The following is a 17,990-nucleotide window of genomic DNA, read 5'->3' on the forward strand; positions in this document are numbered from 1 at the left end:
GTTCTGGTTCTGACCCGGTTAGCGGCGGACATGGAGGACTCGTGGTTCTGGTAGTTTGTCTAAAGCTTTATTGATAACTGTTTACATCTCACAATGCATTCCACAACACGACTCCAGTGGAGTTTAATCAGCACAGGTGAAGAAGAAGAAGAAAGTTTATCATTCACGATTAAAGAAGCAGAAGAAACAGACGCTTTAAGCTCCGCCCACCTCACCTGGAAACAACACCTGGCGGAGGGAAACGCCTGGCCGTTTCCGAGGAGACGATGATCTAACAGGATTGTTCTACATGGTTCTACAGCTACCGAGCAGCGATGAAGAGTTTAGTGCAGCCCCTCCTCTTCCTCACAGCAGCCCCTCCCCAACCTGCTGCTGCCAGCCGGCTGTGATAGGCTGAGGGGAAGGGGGCGGGGCCAACCAGCTTTAAAATGTGTCTGAGACTCTGATTGGTTCACAGAAATAAAACAGAGATGATGGCGATGAGCATCATCATCATCATCATCAAGCCACTGAACGATTCCAGAAACACAAAATAAGGAATTCTGAAATGATAAAAAACTTTAATCTGACAAATACATTAAGGGCAGCGCACACCTGATCCTCTTCTCCTTCATTACCCCCCCTCACCCTCCTCTTCCTCCTTCATTTCGTTTCCTCCAGCCCCCGCCCCCTCCCATCAGGACTTCCTGAATCCGACCTTTGACCTCCCGTTCCTTCACTCCGCCTTACGCTTCAGTCCGGGAACCTTTTCCTGAATCCTAAAACACAAACAGGAAACACGAGGCAGGAAGTGAGCTGCCGTACATGTCAAAATAAAAGACTTTATGATGTTCTTCCCAGCAGCCCCTTAAAGGGCCAGTGGATGTTTCACTGTGAGGTCATCAGTAGGGGACAGAGGTCACTGACCTCAAAACTACACACATTGAGATTACAGACATAAAGTGAGGAAGCGCAGCAGCGCCACCTAAGGGTGAGAATATTAAGGTCTGTGTGGAGAAGCAGACAGAAGGTTCCCAGTAATACCAGTCAAATCTCCTCCCCCCCACTGGGATCCTGCTGTTTGATTTATTCATTCAATACAATCTCAACTCAATTATACAAAATGTTCATATCAGGATACGAGGTTACATCACCAGGTGGGCTCTTTCACATTAAAAGCCTGTGTCCTAAACTCACAGCTGGGCTTTTATTTTGAAACTGTTAACTTACTTTTCCACGACATCCTTGACCTGGTTGGTGACCAGCGCAGGTAGTGATCGATCTGAGCCTGAGAGAGACAGGAAGTTAGAGCAGGACGGATCCAGCAACACCCCTGATGCATTCTGGGTAATGTCAGGGTCCTACCTGGTGTTTCTCATAGATGATTGGGCAGCTGAACGCTCCGACCAGACCTGCAAGAGGAGGACATGATCAGAACCCAGAGGACGGCCCACTGCAGCGCCGCAGCAGAACCACCACCGGAGGGCGCCACCACCGGAGGGCGCCACCACCGGAGGGCGCCACCACCGGAGGGCGCCACCACCGGAGGGCGCTGCAGCGGAACCACCACCGGAGGGCGCCACCACCGGAGGGCGATGCAGCGGAACCACCACCGGAGGGCGCCGCTGCTCACCAGGATCAGCAGAGTGAGTCCGTTGAACAAAGCGCCAACGTAGGTCAGGATCCACATCAGAATCGCAAACTGCAGGATGAAAGTGGGAGAAACTGGGTCAGAACCGATCAGAACCTCGTGTTTAATGATCCGTTTATCATCAGAACCAATCAGTACTGGACCCAGAGGTTCTGCCTCACCTTGATGGAGTCCACCAGGTCCTGCACCAGGAACAGACGCCTCAGCTCCTCGATGGTCCAGTTCAGCTTCTCCAGAATCCCGTCGCTGTACTTGTGGACCAGGTCCGCAGAGAGCGCCACCTCCTGGTCCAGGTACAGCCTGCGGGGCGGGAAAGAGGTGGGTCAAAAGGTTTCCATGTCTGCTTCTGAGGTTTGGTGGGATGTAAAACGGATTCCAGCTCCTGTTTGGGTTCATCTGAGCAGGAAACCTGCTTTGGTTCTGATCCACTTTGGTTCTGGTCCAGATTCTCTGAGCTCAGCTCCTGGTAATCCCAGTTAATGAGTCTGGACTCAGAAAGGTTCTGATCTGCAGCCAGAAGCGGATCAACCGACCATGGAGCTGGAATAATGCCATCTGGACCAGAACCGCTGAGCAGAACCAACACAACCAAAGTGGACCAGGAACCAGGAAGTGTTTATTATTCTGTTTTATAACATCTGAGGCACTGAATCTTAACGTGTCAGAACCGGGTCAGAACCGGGCCAGAAGCAGACTCACCTGAAGGGGTGGCCCTCATCGGACTTCTGGATGGCCTGCAGGATGCCCTTGTATATCCGGAAGCAGATGGTGACGGACAGCAGCGCCAGGCCGATGTAGGAACAGACGCTGACGATGCTGCAGACGCTGAGCGACAGCAGCAGCAGCAGCGCCGCGCCGAACACCACGCCCGTCGTCTTCACGTCGCGCCAGTACACCAGCTCCACCACTAGGGGGCAGACAGAGACACGGTCAGCAGGGACGACCTCTGACCTGTGGAAGCCTGGTGACCAGAACCAGAACCAGAGCTTCACTGCTGAGTTGATAAACATAAATAACTGATTCAGGTGAAACGGACCAGATGAAGATGAAGGGAAACCTGGTTCAACCAACCGGACCAAGGTTCTGATCAAGGTCCAAACCGCGTGTCACTTCCTGCTGATGTCATGCTAAAGCTAAAGCTAACTTTGTGATTCTACAGCAGAACCAAACAGAGTGGTCCAGTCCAAGGTCCACATTCTTCCTGCAGTCCGTTCTGGACCAGAACCAGAACCACTTTGGTCCACTTGCTAAAGCAGGACAACTAGTCAAAGTTACACTCTCAAAAAAACTGAAATAATTGGATTATTCTGGCTGAGGAGAAATCAGCTCGTTATTCATTTACTCTGAAAACTAGAGGAATATTCTTTAACAAAATATTTACTGATATTTAAATGTTTAGCTTGCTAGTTAAATATTTGTTTGAAGTTGTGTCATTAATATGATTGTTTAGTGTTATGAGTCTGACTTATTATCTGAATTATCTGTGAATCAGACAAACTGCGGCTTTAAACTGGACCGAAATATGAACTGAACACGATCGGAGCTTCGATTAACCCAGAAATGATCACTTCCGCTCAACTCGCCGCCACTTCCGCCTCGCTCCCCCCCCCGGTGTTAGCATGCTAACCGTTAGCTTCCTGCGGACAGCCATGTTCCCAGAAGAACCAGCGGCTGAGGCGGAGCAGGAGCAGCAGGAGCAGCAGGAGGCTCCAAATGTGGCCGCCTGCCTCTTATGGTAACAGGCAGCCCGCGGAACCGGAGCCGCTAAAAATAGAGCCCGCTCCGCAGCGCGCTCCACCCGGCCACAGATCTGGTTTCACCGCCGCTCCGGTTCAACTCGTCCCGTTTGACCCGCTTCACCTCCCTCCTCCTCCCGGACGGACCCCCGCCTCACGCGGGGACCGCACCTCAGAGTCCGGGTTACCCTCCGCAGGAGGCCCGGTCCGAGCCCCGGTCCGCTCCGAGCCCCGCTCCGCTCCGCCCGCCTCCCCGGCAGCCCAAGCCCGCTGCCGGAGCGCTACCACCGGACATAAAGCTCACTAACCCCGCTCGGCGTCCATGTTGAACCTCCCGGAGCTTCCAGCAGCAGCAGCGCGGCTCCGCCTCCAGCTGACCGGAGATCACGCTCCGTGGGCGGGACATGCGCAGCTCGGCCCCCACGAGGAGACGATCACCATATTTACTGATCTAATTCCAATACATGATCAATCAGCCAGCGAGGAGAGTTTATATTCACCGATTTATTAATAAATCTGGATCAATAACGTCAAAATGAGTTTATCGATCACAACAGGAAGTAAAGAAAACTATTTCCGTCTTTCAATATTTCTGCCGATATAAATCTGAAAAGTGCGGCGTGCCCTTGCTTTTCACCCAGAACCGGGTCTGGCTGCAGGTCTTCTGATCATCTGGACCAGTTTACAACCAGCTGGACTCAGGTCTGGGCTTTGACTAGGCCGTTCTTTCCCATGAATCAGCTCTGATCTCATCCATCCCATAATGCTCTGACCTGTTTCCCACAGCATGATGCTGATACCACCGGTTCTGTCCCAAACGAGTCAAAACCGCTGATCTGGGTTTCTGCGGTCCAGAACTGACCCGGTGCTGATAAACCCGGTTCAGTTGGCCCGGGTTGTAAAAGCAGGTCGTAAAAGCAAAATGCTGCAGATAAAAGGTCCAACATTCAAATCAGCTGCAGGACAGGTGCATGCTGGGAGAACAGGTCCAGCAGAACCAGAACCAGAGACACACACAGCCGCTGAGTCAGCATGCAGCTGGATCTACGAAAACAGACCAGAACGAACCAGCTGGTTCTGATGGGTTCTGTTGTTTCCTCCTGGTTTTGATCCAGAACCTCCAGCAGACAGAACCTGGCCCAATCAGAACCAGAAGACCTCAGAGCCGTTCTCCAGAACCAAACGGATCAATGATCTAAGCTGAGGGCCTGACCGGTTTGGACCTCTACGGACCTCCAACTAACTGCTTGGTGAGCAGAACCCAGCAGCTGGTTCTGGTTCTGGTCGGACTGCACCTTTTACTGGAGTTCCACTTCAACCAATCATTAACCTGACCTTTGACCTGGCCCGCTGCACGTCCAAAGGTCCCGTCTGCGAACCCGACAACCAGACCCGATCAGAACCAACCAGAACCAGCCTACCCTGCTCCTTCCAGGACCAGCCGACCGGCTCCTTCCTCTCCATGCAGCTGCTCTCCATGCTGTCCGACCCGATCCGACCCGGTCCGACCCGATCAGCAGACACACATTCCCACCAGCCGGGCGAGCGAGCAGAGAGAGAGAGAGGCTGAGGAAGAGGAGGAGGAAGGACAGCAGCTCCTCCTGCTGTCAGCTGAACCGTGACGCAGCGCCTGGACCTCCTCTTCTTCCTCCTCCTCTCTCTTCCTCCTCCTTCTCTTTTTTCTCTTCCTCTTCCTCTCTCTCCTCCAGATGAAACCTTTCTGCGTTATTCTCCATAATAACCCGGTTCTGACAAAACCAACTGGACCCACCCCATTGGAGCTGTGCCACCTCCTGTAACCACCTGCTCAATGACCTTTGACCTCCATGTGAGGCAGTGACCTCTGACCCCTGGGTCCTGATCTGAGAACAGTTCTGTAGAAACATCTGGACCTGCTTCCTGCAGATTGAAGGTCCAGATTATAATCTGCTGCGGTGGGACCAGCAAGGTCTTTGAAAAACGTCGGGAAACATGGAGGATTTTAGTTTGAAACTAAATATTTAGCTTTATTGAGTTTGAAACTGAGATTTATAAATGAAACTGATTTTAAACTCCAGTATATTTTCTTATATCAATGTTAATTGATGAGTTTTTGACGGTAGCTTTAAGCGGCGCTCTGCAGTCAGTTTCTGTTTTATTTAAGAAAAAGCTGCTGGTTCTGTTAGTGGCTGCATTCAGCCAGCAGGGGGCGCTGCTCCCTCTGCAGACATCAGACTTCATGTTGAATTAGTTTCACATCTGAAGCTTCAAACTGAGTCGAACCCAGACAGCAGACAAGACTCCAGCTCCCATCATGCACTGGGGGATCAAGCTTAAAGGTCACCAACTCGACCTCTGACCTCTGGTCAGCCTGGAGAATCCATCTGCTGGCTATGAACATTATTCATTCTGACCCTTAATGATTCCTTTGAACAGTTCTTTTTCCAGCTGCTGTCAGTCTGAAAACCAAAAGCTTGTAAAGACAAGATGAAGGTTCTGATCCGGCAGCATAAACCTGACGGGTTGAACAGAACCGGCTCATCAACAAACACCTGCAGCATTTCCAGTTATCCAGGCGGACCAGACTGGAAGGAAACCAGTAGGTTCCACAGAGTCATGATTAAAATCATTAGTGATTGCTAAAGGGCACTTCAGCTGCAGTGATTTTAATTAGGATCAAACAGAAAACCATAAAAATAAACTCATCACTTTCTCAGAAGATCAAGAATCAATTATCCAAATGGTTATTGATTACCAATGATGACCACCGCTCATTAAAAAGTTAGCTGTGCTACCTCTAAAGTTAAGGCCTTAGAGGTAGGCTTCACCTCTAACCACATGATAATTAGTGGAAGCTAATGCTAACAGGCTACAGCAACATGATTGGCTGAAGTGTGCCCACCACTGCAGCCTGGTAAATTGGCGCTGTAGAGCTAATTGAGCTAAGCATTGGCTAACACGCTAAAAAAAACATTAGCTTTGCTATTTGAAAGGCGCCTTTAAATAAAGTATATTATTATTATGGTTATTTTTAGCACATATGTGGATTAGCAGAAGTGCTTCTACTAATAGCACTTCAGAATTTATCTAGAAAAATCCTTCAGGGGAAGCTAAGTGCTATAAGCAGAATGCTAAAGCACAAACAAAAGATTAGCCTTGCTGTTAGCGGATTAGCATCGTGTGTCCGCCACATCATTCTTTATTAAAATGTTTCACTGTTAGGTTGGGTTATTTTTGTAAATCAACTTTTATAATGGAGAAAGTTTGTCTGTATTTATTCCACAAACATAATTTAAGGGTTTATTTGTTGAGATTGAACTGTCCATGTTAGTTTGTTCATAATTATTCTGTTTACTGACAGATATTTATAGCCACAGCAAACATTTAGTTTCAGGATCAGCTGATGCTGATGGTGGGTATGAATATATCTGAGCCAGAATAAACAGCAGCAGCAGAAACTGATGAGGCAGCAGATCAATGAGGCTGATCGGATCTGATCAGCAGCAGAACATTTGCTGACTGGTTTCTGGTGTCGCAATGCAGCGAGGAGGAGGAAGAAGAGGAGCAGCAAGAGGAGGTGGAGGAAGAGGAGGAGGAAGAGGAGGTGGAGGAAGAGGAGCAGCAAGAGGAGGTGGAGGAAGAGGAGGAGGAAGAAGAGGAGCAGCAAGAGGAGGTGGAGGAAGAGGAGGAGGAAGAAGAGGAGCAGCAAGAGGAGGTGGAGGAAGAGGAGGAGGAAGAAGAGGAGCAGCAAGAGGAGGTGGAGGAAGAGGAGGAGGAGAAGAGGAGCAGCAAGAGGAGGTGGAGGAAGAGGAGGAGGAGGAAGAGGAGCAGCAAGAGGAGGAGGAAGAAGAGGAGCAGGACCTCCTGCCTGGGTTCTGCTTCCTGATCCGTTTCATAACATTTTACTTTCTGATCTGATTAAAATCTTAAATTTTGTTGGTTCTGAATGTTTTTCTGAACCCAGCAGCTCTGGAGTCGAGAACTGCAGGGAACAGAATGGTCCGGTCCGGTCCGGTTCTGGCGAGGGAGAGCTGGGGCCCCTTAGGCGGTGTTGGGTTGCAGAACCATATCTCCGGTTATTTCCAGAGCCGAGGAAAGCTCGGATACCGTCGTCTAACTCAACACCCTCATACTGAGGACAGCAGCTGGACCGGCCCGGTTCTGGTTCTGCTCACCAGGGAGCGAGAACGTTTCAGGGTGGAGGACGGGTTAGAGGAGAAAACATGAACTCAACAATGAACAAAATGCTCTAAAATCCAACAGAACCAAAACGCAGGAGTTAATGTCGAACAGAACCAGAACAGAACCAGAACAGAACCAGGACGATGCAGGAACAGAACAGAAGGGCGGAGTCAAACTGAAAGGTGGAGATGGATGGGATGTGGATAAAGATGGAGGTTCTGGTAGAAACCAAGGAGTTTGTGTTTGTGGGATCATGGGGAGGCAGAGAATGAGGAGGGCGGGGGAGGGTGACATGGGTTGGGTGTCCATGCCGGGACGACTTTCTGTTACCTGCTCTTATGTTCAGGTTTGGCATCTTAAACAGTTTGCTGCCCACGGCGCTCCTCTGGGGGGCCGGCGGCTCGGGGTTCCAGCCGGCAGACGGGGTGGGTGGCGCCTGCCTCGGGGGGGTCTCCAGCTCAGCCTTGGTCTTCTGCGGGGAGGCCTGGGTGAGGAGGTGGTAGGACCCCTGGCTCAGGGCTTCTGGCTCAGAAACCTTTGTCGCGGCGGCGGGCATGTCCTTCAAGCTGAAGCCGAGGTCATCATCCAGGGGATCTCTGGAGGCTTCGGGGATGAGAACTTGGAGGGGTCCAGAGCCTCGAGGAACTCATCGATCACACCTCGGGGCGGTCGCTCAATGAACTCAAACTCCTCTGAGGAGACCTCGTGCTCAGACACCTCCTCAGCAACCTCCGGCTCCTCCAGCTCCATCTTCAGGTCTTTCTTCTCCATTTCTACCTGGAAGCTGGCGGGGTTCTTGGCCATGGCTTCCAGAACAGGCGACAGGGAATCTGCGGTTGGAGACTCAGAGTCTGAATCTTCGGCAGTGGTCTTCTTGCTCTGAAAGTCAAGCGGCTCAAACCTTTCAGGCTTTTTGGGAGAATCCTTACTGGAGAACCAGTCTTTCTGCTCAATCTGGACAGGTTCCTCTGCTTTGACCTTTGTCGGGATGGTCTCCTCTGCCTCCTTGACCAGATCAAAGGCTCCAAAGCTTTTGCTGTCTTCAACGGTTGTACCGTCTGCAGATCTTGCCTCCATCTCCTCGGTCATCTCCTTCAGGAGAGACACTTTGGTATCAAAAACAAACGGGTTGTTGGCAGATAGGTTGATCGGGGGTTGGGAGACTCCATCATCCGGCGTTCCAGGATGGGGCTCTGTTCCTCAGGACTTCCCTCAGAAGAGCCAGAGTCCACTTTGTCAGGGTTGAGAGGGGAAGACTTCAGGATGTCTGGAAGCGACGGTGGCAAAGCAGAGTCCTCTTCATCTTCTTCCTCATCATCTTCTTTCAGACCAGAGGAGAACTGATTCATTGACTCCAAGAGGGGTTCACTGGCCGTTTTAGTGTTCTCAAAAAGTTTGCCCTCGTCTAGGATGGATGGTTGGTTTTCCTGGGACTCTCCAGTCTGCCTGTACTGGACCAGATCTGGTGTGGGACTCTCTGACATCTTGGTATCAGACTTCGGTTCTCCAAAATGGGAGTAGCCACTGTCGGCTAGCGGGGAATATCCGTCAAACGGGTTATTATTCTTCTTTACCTCATAATTCAAGTCTTCATCTTCATCAGACTGGTTGCCACAAACGTCTGGTTCATATCTAGAGGAACTAATGGGTGTTGTGTCCTTGGTGAAGGAATCCATGCAGATCTTGGAGTTGTCTTCAGATGAGAGGAAAGGTGAATCCCAGTGCTCTGTTGGGTTAGAGGAGGTAAGGTGAGAATCATGAACCATCATCAGAGGGTTGACGGGGGAGGGGCCGGTGGAGGACCTGTCTGAGCTAATCATCTTCTCCTCGGGGGAAAACGAAATACCGCTGTCTTCACACGGATTATGAGGCCCCGAGTCTTTCCCTAAACTTAGGTAGGGAGCGGCTAGAGAATCTAGAAGGTCCTCTTTGGTTTTCCCACGTCCGGGTCCAGAGTCGCCTTCTTCGCCATCCCAAGGCATATTCTTGGAGAGAATAGTGGGGGGTGTGGTGGAGAAAGAGCCCAGGGGCGCAACAGATCCTGGGGAGGGTGCTGGTTGGGACTCTCGGTCAGAGACAGCTCTTCCAGAGAGTCGGGTGAGTGGAGAGGGGACATAGGAGAGATGGGTGCAGGGGAGTCACCCTTCTGCCCAAGTTCTTGAGTAGAGAGGGAGGAGGGAGAATGCATACAGAACAAATATCAAAAACATACTCCATTCCTTACAGTGCCCACCACACCTGGGTACAATCCACTCTAAAGAAGGTTTCCAGAGAGACCCGGAGGTCCAGACCAGACAAAAGCTGCTGGACATTCACCACCAGTCCTCCATTCCCAAAAACAGAGAAGCCAGGTAGATTGATCCAAAAGTTCTACAGCGACTGGTGAAAACATGAAGGATTGTTCTGATGGACATAATTTGGTCCACATGCAGTCCTCTGACTGGACGTAAAGATTCTGGTTGAAAGGAGTGAGCAGCGCTAACAAGGCCAGACATTATGGGATGTGAAGGAATGGGCAGAAACCTGACCTGAAATCAGATTTCCTACCATCACTGAGGCGCTGGGTCTATTTTACTCTGGGGTTGGCTGGAGCTGCCTACAGCGGACAGAGGTCCGATGATAAAGCTTCTAGTGCCTCGTTTCCACTGATCGGTGTGTCAGTGCAACTTGGTACGACATTGTGTTTTCATTGTCAAAGTGGCCATACAATCATACCGCATCACTCCTGGACAGAGGAACGGTTCGGTTAAAGTGGAGATACTGGCAACATACAATACCGTCCATTGATGAGCAGACAGAAAAACATCAGCAGACATGCAAATGTAACGACTAATGTGTTATATTTGTCGTCATACTGCTATGATGCAACATTAGGCATTTGGGTTTAACCCAATCCGCCCTGTTACGGGTCCATCTGGCGGTAGACAGGTTCTCCTGTACATGGCGGATAATTACATAGCATACTGAACCGCAGCGCTCAGTGGAAACGAGGTGTTTAATCTGCTGCCAGTGATGTAGTACAGAAGAAGTTCTGCAGGTCCAAACCAGGCTCAGTAGAACATCTGGAGAACCCAGCTGCTCCTGTGTTCTGGTTCTGGGGGTTCAGGGATGGAAGCGTCTGTCTGATCCGTCCTCTGGTCTAAACATTGAGGCAGGATCTAGTCCAGGTGTGGTGCCCATAATCCATGCTCAGTGAGTCACATGATCCAACATGACGGTCCTCCTGCCTGACCTCGGTGACCTCGGTGACCTCGGTCAGGCTGGAGGACCGTCTGAACCACGATGCATCATCAACACTGGGTGACCTGCTGAAGGTCAGCTGACATGCTGGATCTACTGAGGAGGACGGAGGACGGAGGACGGAGGACTTGCCTGTAGGGAGCTGCATCAGAAGAAGAGGCTGAGCTTTAGCAGAAGAAGATGCATCTGCGGGAGGAGAGGTCAAAGGTCAGAGAGCAAGTCCAACCAGAATCAGGACGCATGCATCAGAATAAACTGAGCAGGACATGCTTTTATTTTGAAGTAGGAAGAAGAAATGCAATCACGTTAGCTTAGCAGGAAAGTTTAATTAGTTCTGGTCAAACCCAGTACAGGTTCAGATACCATGACAACGGTCAGCAAATCAAAATTTAACCGTTACATCACCAACCGTTGTCCAATCAGACCACAGAGCCGCTTCTGACCCGTCACTGACTGGGTTCTGGTTCCGGTTCTGGTTGAAGGCGGAAAACACGACAGCTCATTCAGAGAAATTGGTCCAGTGAGTAAATATTAATGATTTTATTAATAACTAGAAGAACTGTTCATTGTTTTTCATCAGTTCAGGCTGCAGAAGGAACTGTTCACATCCTGGAAGAACTGTTCATATGTAAAAGGAACTGTTCACCCATCTGGTTCTGAAGTGAACCCATTTAGAACCCAGATTATCAAAAACAGAGAAACTTTGTTGGTCTTTTTGTCTGTTTGAAGGAAGCGGGTCGGATCAGAACCTCGGGCCGGTTCTGATGGATCAGCCGTCGTCAGAACCGGCCGTCAGTCAGGACTGAACCCTAATCAGGCAAACAGAACCAACTGACTGAGCTCCAGGTTCTGTTTGGATCGCTCATGATGAATCTGACCCGGTTCATCAGAACCAGTTCTAACAGCCTGAAGCAGAAACAGAACCTGGTGGGTTCTGTGGTTCTGATCCGACCCAGGAGGATAACAGTGACATGAATGAGTCCGGTTCTGGTTTCATTAGGAATGAAGCTGGTTCTGGTTCTGAAATCTCAGGAACCTTCGGCTGTAAACAAATCCGGGTCAGCTGCAGCTGGTTCTGACCCAGATCAAAACTCTTCCTCAGGGAGTCTGGACCGGCGCCAACAGATTAGAACCAGATTAGTGTCGACACATGGAACCCGGCTGCCGTCTGCCCGACCCAAACAGAACCTGGACCGCCTGACCCGACCCGACCTGAGGAGCCAGCCGGCCCACAAACAGGAACACGGTTCAGAACCTGGACCAGGTGTGGTTCTAGAAGAGCAGCAGGGTTTCATCTGGGTCGGTACCACTGCAGTTTCCAGTTTTGATTTCCAGTTTAAAATTTTACTTTACAAAAATATTTAACCCAAACCGACCCAAGACCGAACCAGAACCACCAGAACCATCAGAACCTCCAAAACCACCAGAACCACCAGAACCATCAGAACCTCCAAAACCACCAGAACCATCAGAACCTCCAAAACCACCAGAACCATCAGAACCACCAGAACCATCAGAACCTCCAAAACCACCAGAACCATCAGAACCACCAGAACCATCAGAACCTCCAGAACCATCAGAACCTCCAGAACCATCAGAACCACCACCAGAACCTCCAAAACCACCAGACCCTCCAGAACCATCAGAACCATCAGAACCACCAGAAATGCCTGAGCGAAGCCTGCTGGTTCCTGTAAGTGGAGAACTTCCCACTGGTTCTGATCCATGACCCAGTTCTGACCCGATGGTTCCTGCTCCACCTGGAGAAACTCTGAATGTTTTCTTATTATCTCTCAGTTCTACAGCGACTGGTGAAAACATGAAGGATTGTTCTGATGGACATAATTTGGTCCACATGCAGTCCTCTGACTGGGACGTAAAGATTCTGGTTGAAAGGAGTGAGCAGCGCTAACAAGGCCAGACATTATGGGATGTGAAGGAATGGGCAGAAACCTGACCTGAAATCAGGTGGCGGCCATCTTGGTTTACATATGGAGATCCTCAAGGCTCCGGTCTGGTTCCACTTTCTTTTAATAAACATTCAATATTTGATCAAACATGAATTTTTCAGTGTTTTTTTCCATAATATGTTTTTATTCCTATGATACGACAATAAGAGTCCAAAGGAATCGCAGGTCTGTAAAAAGCTTTAATAAAATATAAGGTTAGTTTTGGTAACTTAACTTTTATCACTTTAACTTTGTACTCTTTCTCCACAGCAAGAGTACAAAGTTTGGAGTATTTTGGTTTTATTAAAACACAGATTTTCTGACAGATAATCAGAAGTTCAGGAGTTTAAATGAATTAATCCACCAGCTGGTGGTCAGAGGGTCACTATGTTTTTATTTGTTTGTGTGGGAAACATTTTTGTGTGTATTAATTCCTGATGCACCTGAACTGATCTTTGTAATAACTCTATTCACCAACCAAACCCTAAAAGGTTTAATATTTAATGCTTGTTATAATAAAGTCACATCATTTCCTCTGCTGTGACAAAAGGTTTTTGATACCAGCTGTAAAATCAGAATCACATCATTAAACATGAAAGTTTGATTCATCTGGTTACACAGAAGTTATTTATTCTGCTTTTGAAATGTTGAAACGTTTTGTTACAGAACCTCATGTTGATGTTTTGATCAAATCAGACAATAAAAGGAAACTTTGTGATAATTCTTCACAAAAATGATTACTGATTTATGAAACTGTGTGAAATTGTAGGTAATAACAGGCTGATTCCATAAACTAGAATATGAGTGAAAAGTTCCATCACCAAGTGAAAGACATGATCTAGATTCATTCATTACTCCTGTTTTAACATGTTTACACTTTGTGTACGTTTAATAGCTGCTAAAAGGTTATTTTCTAAAGGTGCTTTTAATCTGACAGTCTGATCAGGATTAATTGAGTCACATTAAGGTTTTGATTTTATTCTTAGCAGTGAAACAGAAAAAGGCCTCCCAGTAACTCCAGTGACTCCCGTGACTCCCAGTAACTCCCAGTGCCTCCCAGTAACTCCTCCCAGTAACTCCCAGTAACTCCCAGTGACTCCCAGTAACTCCCAGTAACTCCCAGTGACTCCCAGTGACTCCCAGTGACTCCCAGTAACTCCCAGTGCCTCCCAGTACCTCCTCCCAGTGCCTCCCAGTAATTCCTCCCAGTGCCTCCCAGTAACTCCTCCCAGTAACTCCCAGTAACTCCCAGTAACTCCCAGTAACTCCCAGTAACTCCCAGTGACTCCCAGTAACTCAGCCTTTCTTCTGACTGAAGACCATTATCATGCTAACATGCTAACAGCTAAACATGATGACATCATCAGCTGCTGCTCCAGTCACAGAGATGCTGGAGTTTGGGATAAGACCCTCAGAGACATTCAACCTTCCTCTGGGATGTGGGGTCAAAGTTCAGGTCTTCTTCCAGGTTAAGCCTCCACCTTGTTGCCATGGTAATGAAATGATGCTATAAAATTAGCAATGTTTCCTAACAGCTGGTAGATTTATGGTTTGGTGACTAAAATGTTTTCTGAAGGGAAAAATCTGGATTAGAAATGATGGATTGATTTCAGGAAGGATCGGGTTTTTGTTTTCCTCCAGCAGAACCCGCTGAGCCGATCGGAACCGGTCCAATGAGGCCAGACCTGTGTTTTCCTTTTGTTCTGGGTCTCGGCCCCACCCTGCCTCCATCACCTCCAGGACGATCTGAGGCCTGCTCACCTTCACTCTGCATCCCCATCCTGAGGAACAAACACATCGCAACAGCACCAGAACCGGGCTCTGGACCGCTGCTGCGGACCTGAGCCCTGCAGCGGGTCCAGGCCCATGGACCGGTTCTGGACCGGATCCGGGGCCCGCAGGGCTCGGTCCGGATGCGGCTGGAGCCCGGACATTACCGTCAGCTCCATCCCGCTGGCCGGCGAGGAGCTGGGAATGCGGTAAAGCGACTGGGAGAGGATTCCCAGCGGATTCCTTTGTTGTGACGAATCTGGGCTGGGCTGAGCACCCTGCGTCCATTATCGGACACGGCCTTGTCTGTTGCGTCGGCCCAAATCGACCCGTCTGATCCACATAATTACACAACAGAGGACGTCCAACGTGCTGACACCAGTATAACACCAGTTTGCCCGCCGGACTTCGCGGAGCTTCTATATTAGGAAAGTTGCGCAGCTCAGCCCTGATGAAGCGTTTTTAGCATGTCGCTGTCCGATAATGGAACCACCTAAGCAGTACCGCTAGCCGCGCTGGAGCATGAAACGGTCCATTCCGCCACCGGTACCGCACACAGAACCAGCTCATATTCATCCAGACCCCCTCCCCCCTCTCGGTCCCAGGAACCGGAGAGCCGATTAACGGGTAATTCACCGGGTCGGCACCGAACGTCCGCCGGTCCAAACAGAACAGGTGGGCCGCATCAGCACCGGGCTCAACCTGCTGCACAATCTGCGGAGATGATCGGAACCTTCCCGGTGAAACGTTTCCGATCAGCGGGATTCTGCAGCGGGATTCTGCAGAGCCCACTGAGCGGCAGGCAGTCCGGCCTCAGCCCGGGCAGGACCGCTCCTCCCCGGGCTGAGGCGCATCACCGCCCGGCCGCTCAGACTCAGCCTGACCGGGAGATAAAGCACGAAAATCCGGTCAAAAACAACCCGGTGCCACTGTGGAACCGGTTCTGATGAAACCCAACAGCCTGGGTCAGATGTCCCGACTAAAGACAGCAGAACTGATCCCAGATACTCACACGAAGCCGGAGCCAGAGGTTCCTGTGTCACCGCGGGCTGCGCTGCTGCCTCTGCCGGGGATGGCGCTGCTTCTCGGGCTGCAGCCGCCAGGAGGGCGTCGCTCTGCGGGGCAGGAGGCTCCGCCGGGGGGGCCGGGCCGGGGCTCCCCGCCTCGGCACCGGGGGCCTGGGCTTCTGGGTCCTTCAAAGGTCTGGCACATTTTCCACTGGTTGTGGTTCTAGTACCGGTTCTGGCTCATAAACTTGTACAGGTTCTGGTTTTTGGACTGGTTCAGGTTCTGGTTTTTCGACTGGTTCAGGTTCTGGTTTCTGGACCGGTTCTGCTTCTAGCTCCCAGACTGGTTCTGGTTTATGTACTGGTTCTGGTTCCCGGACAGGTTCTGGTTTATGTACTGGTTCTGGTTCTGGTCGGGTGGAGGTCACAGTGGGCTCCTGCAGCCCACTCTCACCCTCTGCCCGGTGCCGGTCCAAGGCGTCCTGAGCCCCGCCGACCAGGTCCACGATGTCGTCAGGGTTGAACAATTCGTGGCCGGGCCCAGGGTCCAGCTGGGGTTCTGGTTCCGGTTCGGGCTGGTAGTGGTGGCCCTCGCTGAACAGGGGGGTGCTGGAAGAGACCTCCTCGTTGTCTGCCATGTTTCTGGCTCTGAAAAAGTTCCTCCCACAGTGGAAAAAGTTCTGGTTCCGGAAGTTTTCCGCTCAGATTTTCCCCCTGAAACGAACGACGGTCGGGAAAAGCCACGGAACCGCTCCGGTTCGCTCCTTTTTCTGTCCGAACCGAGCCCAAGTGCGCCACGCCACACAGCAGCCCACGGCGTCGAACCCGAGCCTCAGATGGCGAAACCGAGGGAACTCCCGCCAGCCAATCAGGTGCGAGCAGGGCTCTGAGGGACCTGACCGCTGACCAATCAGATCGAGTTCAATGGGCGGGGCGAAATCTGACACCGCCTCCCTTAAAAGCATGGTGAACATTTAGGAGGAGCAGTTCTGGTGAGACGGTTTGGACCCAGGTTCGGTTTTAAAGCGGCCAGATCTGTGTGTGTGTGTGTGTGTGTGTGTGTGTGTGTGTGTGTGTGTGTGTGTGTGTGTGTGTGTGTATGTGTGTGTGTGTGTGTGTGTGGAGCATAAAGCTCATGTCGTTGTGTGTTTTATAACACACAACGACATATGAATTTATTTCATCAAATAAATTCATCATCGAAATTCAAATAAGATTTTTACAAAATACAAATACTAAAAATACAAAGCTAAAGATTTAATACTAACATTTAAAAACATGTAATATTTTTAAATACTAACATTTAAAAATATTAGCTGCATAATATAAGCAGCTAACTACTAGAACAAATCTCTACAGTTTGTTACCAAAAACACAACACAAATGTTGAAACGTTATGCTATGAAACACTGCGGCATGGTGGTGGCGGGGTGATGATGGGGCTCAGACCGGAAGTCCAGGAGCGGAAGCTGCAGTCGCCATTGGCCCAGATGAGTCACGCGACGTTCCTTCCGCTGCGGGAACGGAGCCCTGCTGCGTTCAGGGCAGCTGGCGACAGGCGACCCCAGGCCGCCATAAATACCCCGGAACACGCGTGTCCGGGGTATTTATGGCGGCTTCACATGCAGTCGGAGACATGAGAGCCACAGCAGAAGCTTCTCTTCTTCTGGGTCAGCCATCATCCGCTCAGAGGCTCTTATTGTGAAGGGGGTCACCATGGTAACCGGTTCTGGACGGCTGAACAGTGACCGGTTCTCCTTCCTGAACGGTTCTGGTCTGACTCAGAGGTTCTGGACGAACAGAACTCAGTCATGAGACTGAAACTCTCTGGGTTGATGATGATGATGATGATGATGATGATGCTGCTGCTGCTGCTGCTGATGATGATGATGATGATGATGATGATGATGATGATGATGATGATGATGATGATGCTGATGATGATGATGATGATGATGATGATGATGATGATGATGATGATGATGATGATGATGATGATGATGATGATGATGATGCCAGCAGCGGCTCCTATTAGCAGCGTTGCCTAGCAACGTCTGGCCTGTTTACAGCGCCGGAGCGGGTCGGAACCGGGCCAACGAGCCGCAGAGGATCCAAAGTCCAGTTCACGCCATGTCTGCTAATCACGTGACCAGCTTCATCATGTAAACAATCATCATCAGCAGCAGCTGCAGCTGCAGCAGCAGCAGCTGCCTCCAGCGGAACCAAACCCAGTCCGAAAGTTCTAGTTCTGGAACCATGAAGTATTTTGTGTGTTTCTGTGAATAAATTAGCGCAGAAAAAACATTTTAAACAATTGTATTAATAAAAATTAAATATTTTTGCTGTTTCTTTAGGATTTTTTCCTCATTTAATGAAAATTAATAAAAAATGAACTTCAATATCACAAAGAGAAATTAACTTTTTTTATCTCCTTTCAAACTACTGCGGTCCGGTTCTGGTCGTCAAAATGTCCTGAACTGGACTGACACCGGTTCGA

General features: G+C 50.0%; 1 pseudogene; it reads right to left on the reverse strand.

Moving 5' to 3' along the window:
• Positions 1 to 53: 53 nt before the first annotated feature.
• On the reverse strand, positions 54 to 16,329 carry LOC129355061 (reticulon-4-like; annotated as a pseudogene).
• Positions 16,330 to 17,990: the final 1,661 nt, after the last annotated feature.

This window comes from Poeciliopsis prolifica, unplaced genomic scaffold, assembly GCF_027474105.1.
Source record: "Poeciliopsis prolifica strain line A6 unplaced genomic scaffold, Auburn_PproV2 SCAFFOLD124, whole genome shotgun sequence".
In the NCBI taxonomy this organism is placed as follows: domain Eukaryota; kingdom Metazoa; phylum Chordata; class Actinopteri; order Cyprinodontiformes; family Poeciliidae; genus Poeciliopsis; species Poeciliopsis prolifica.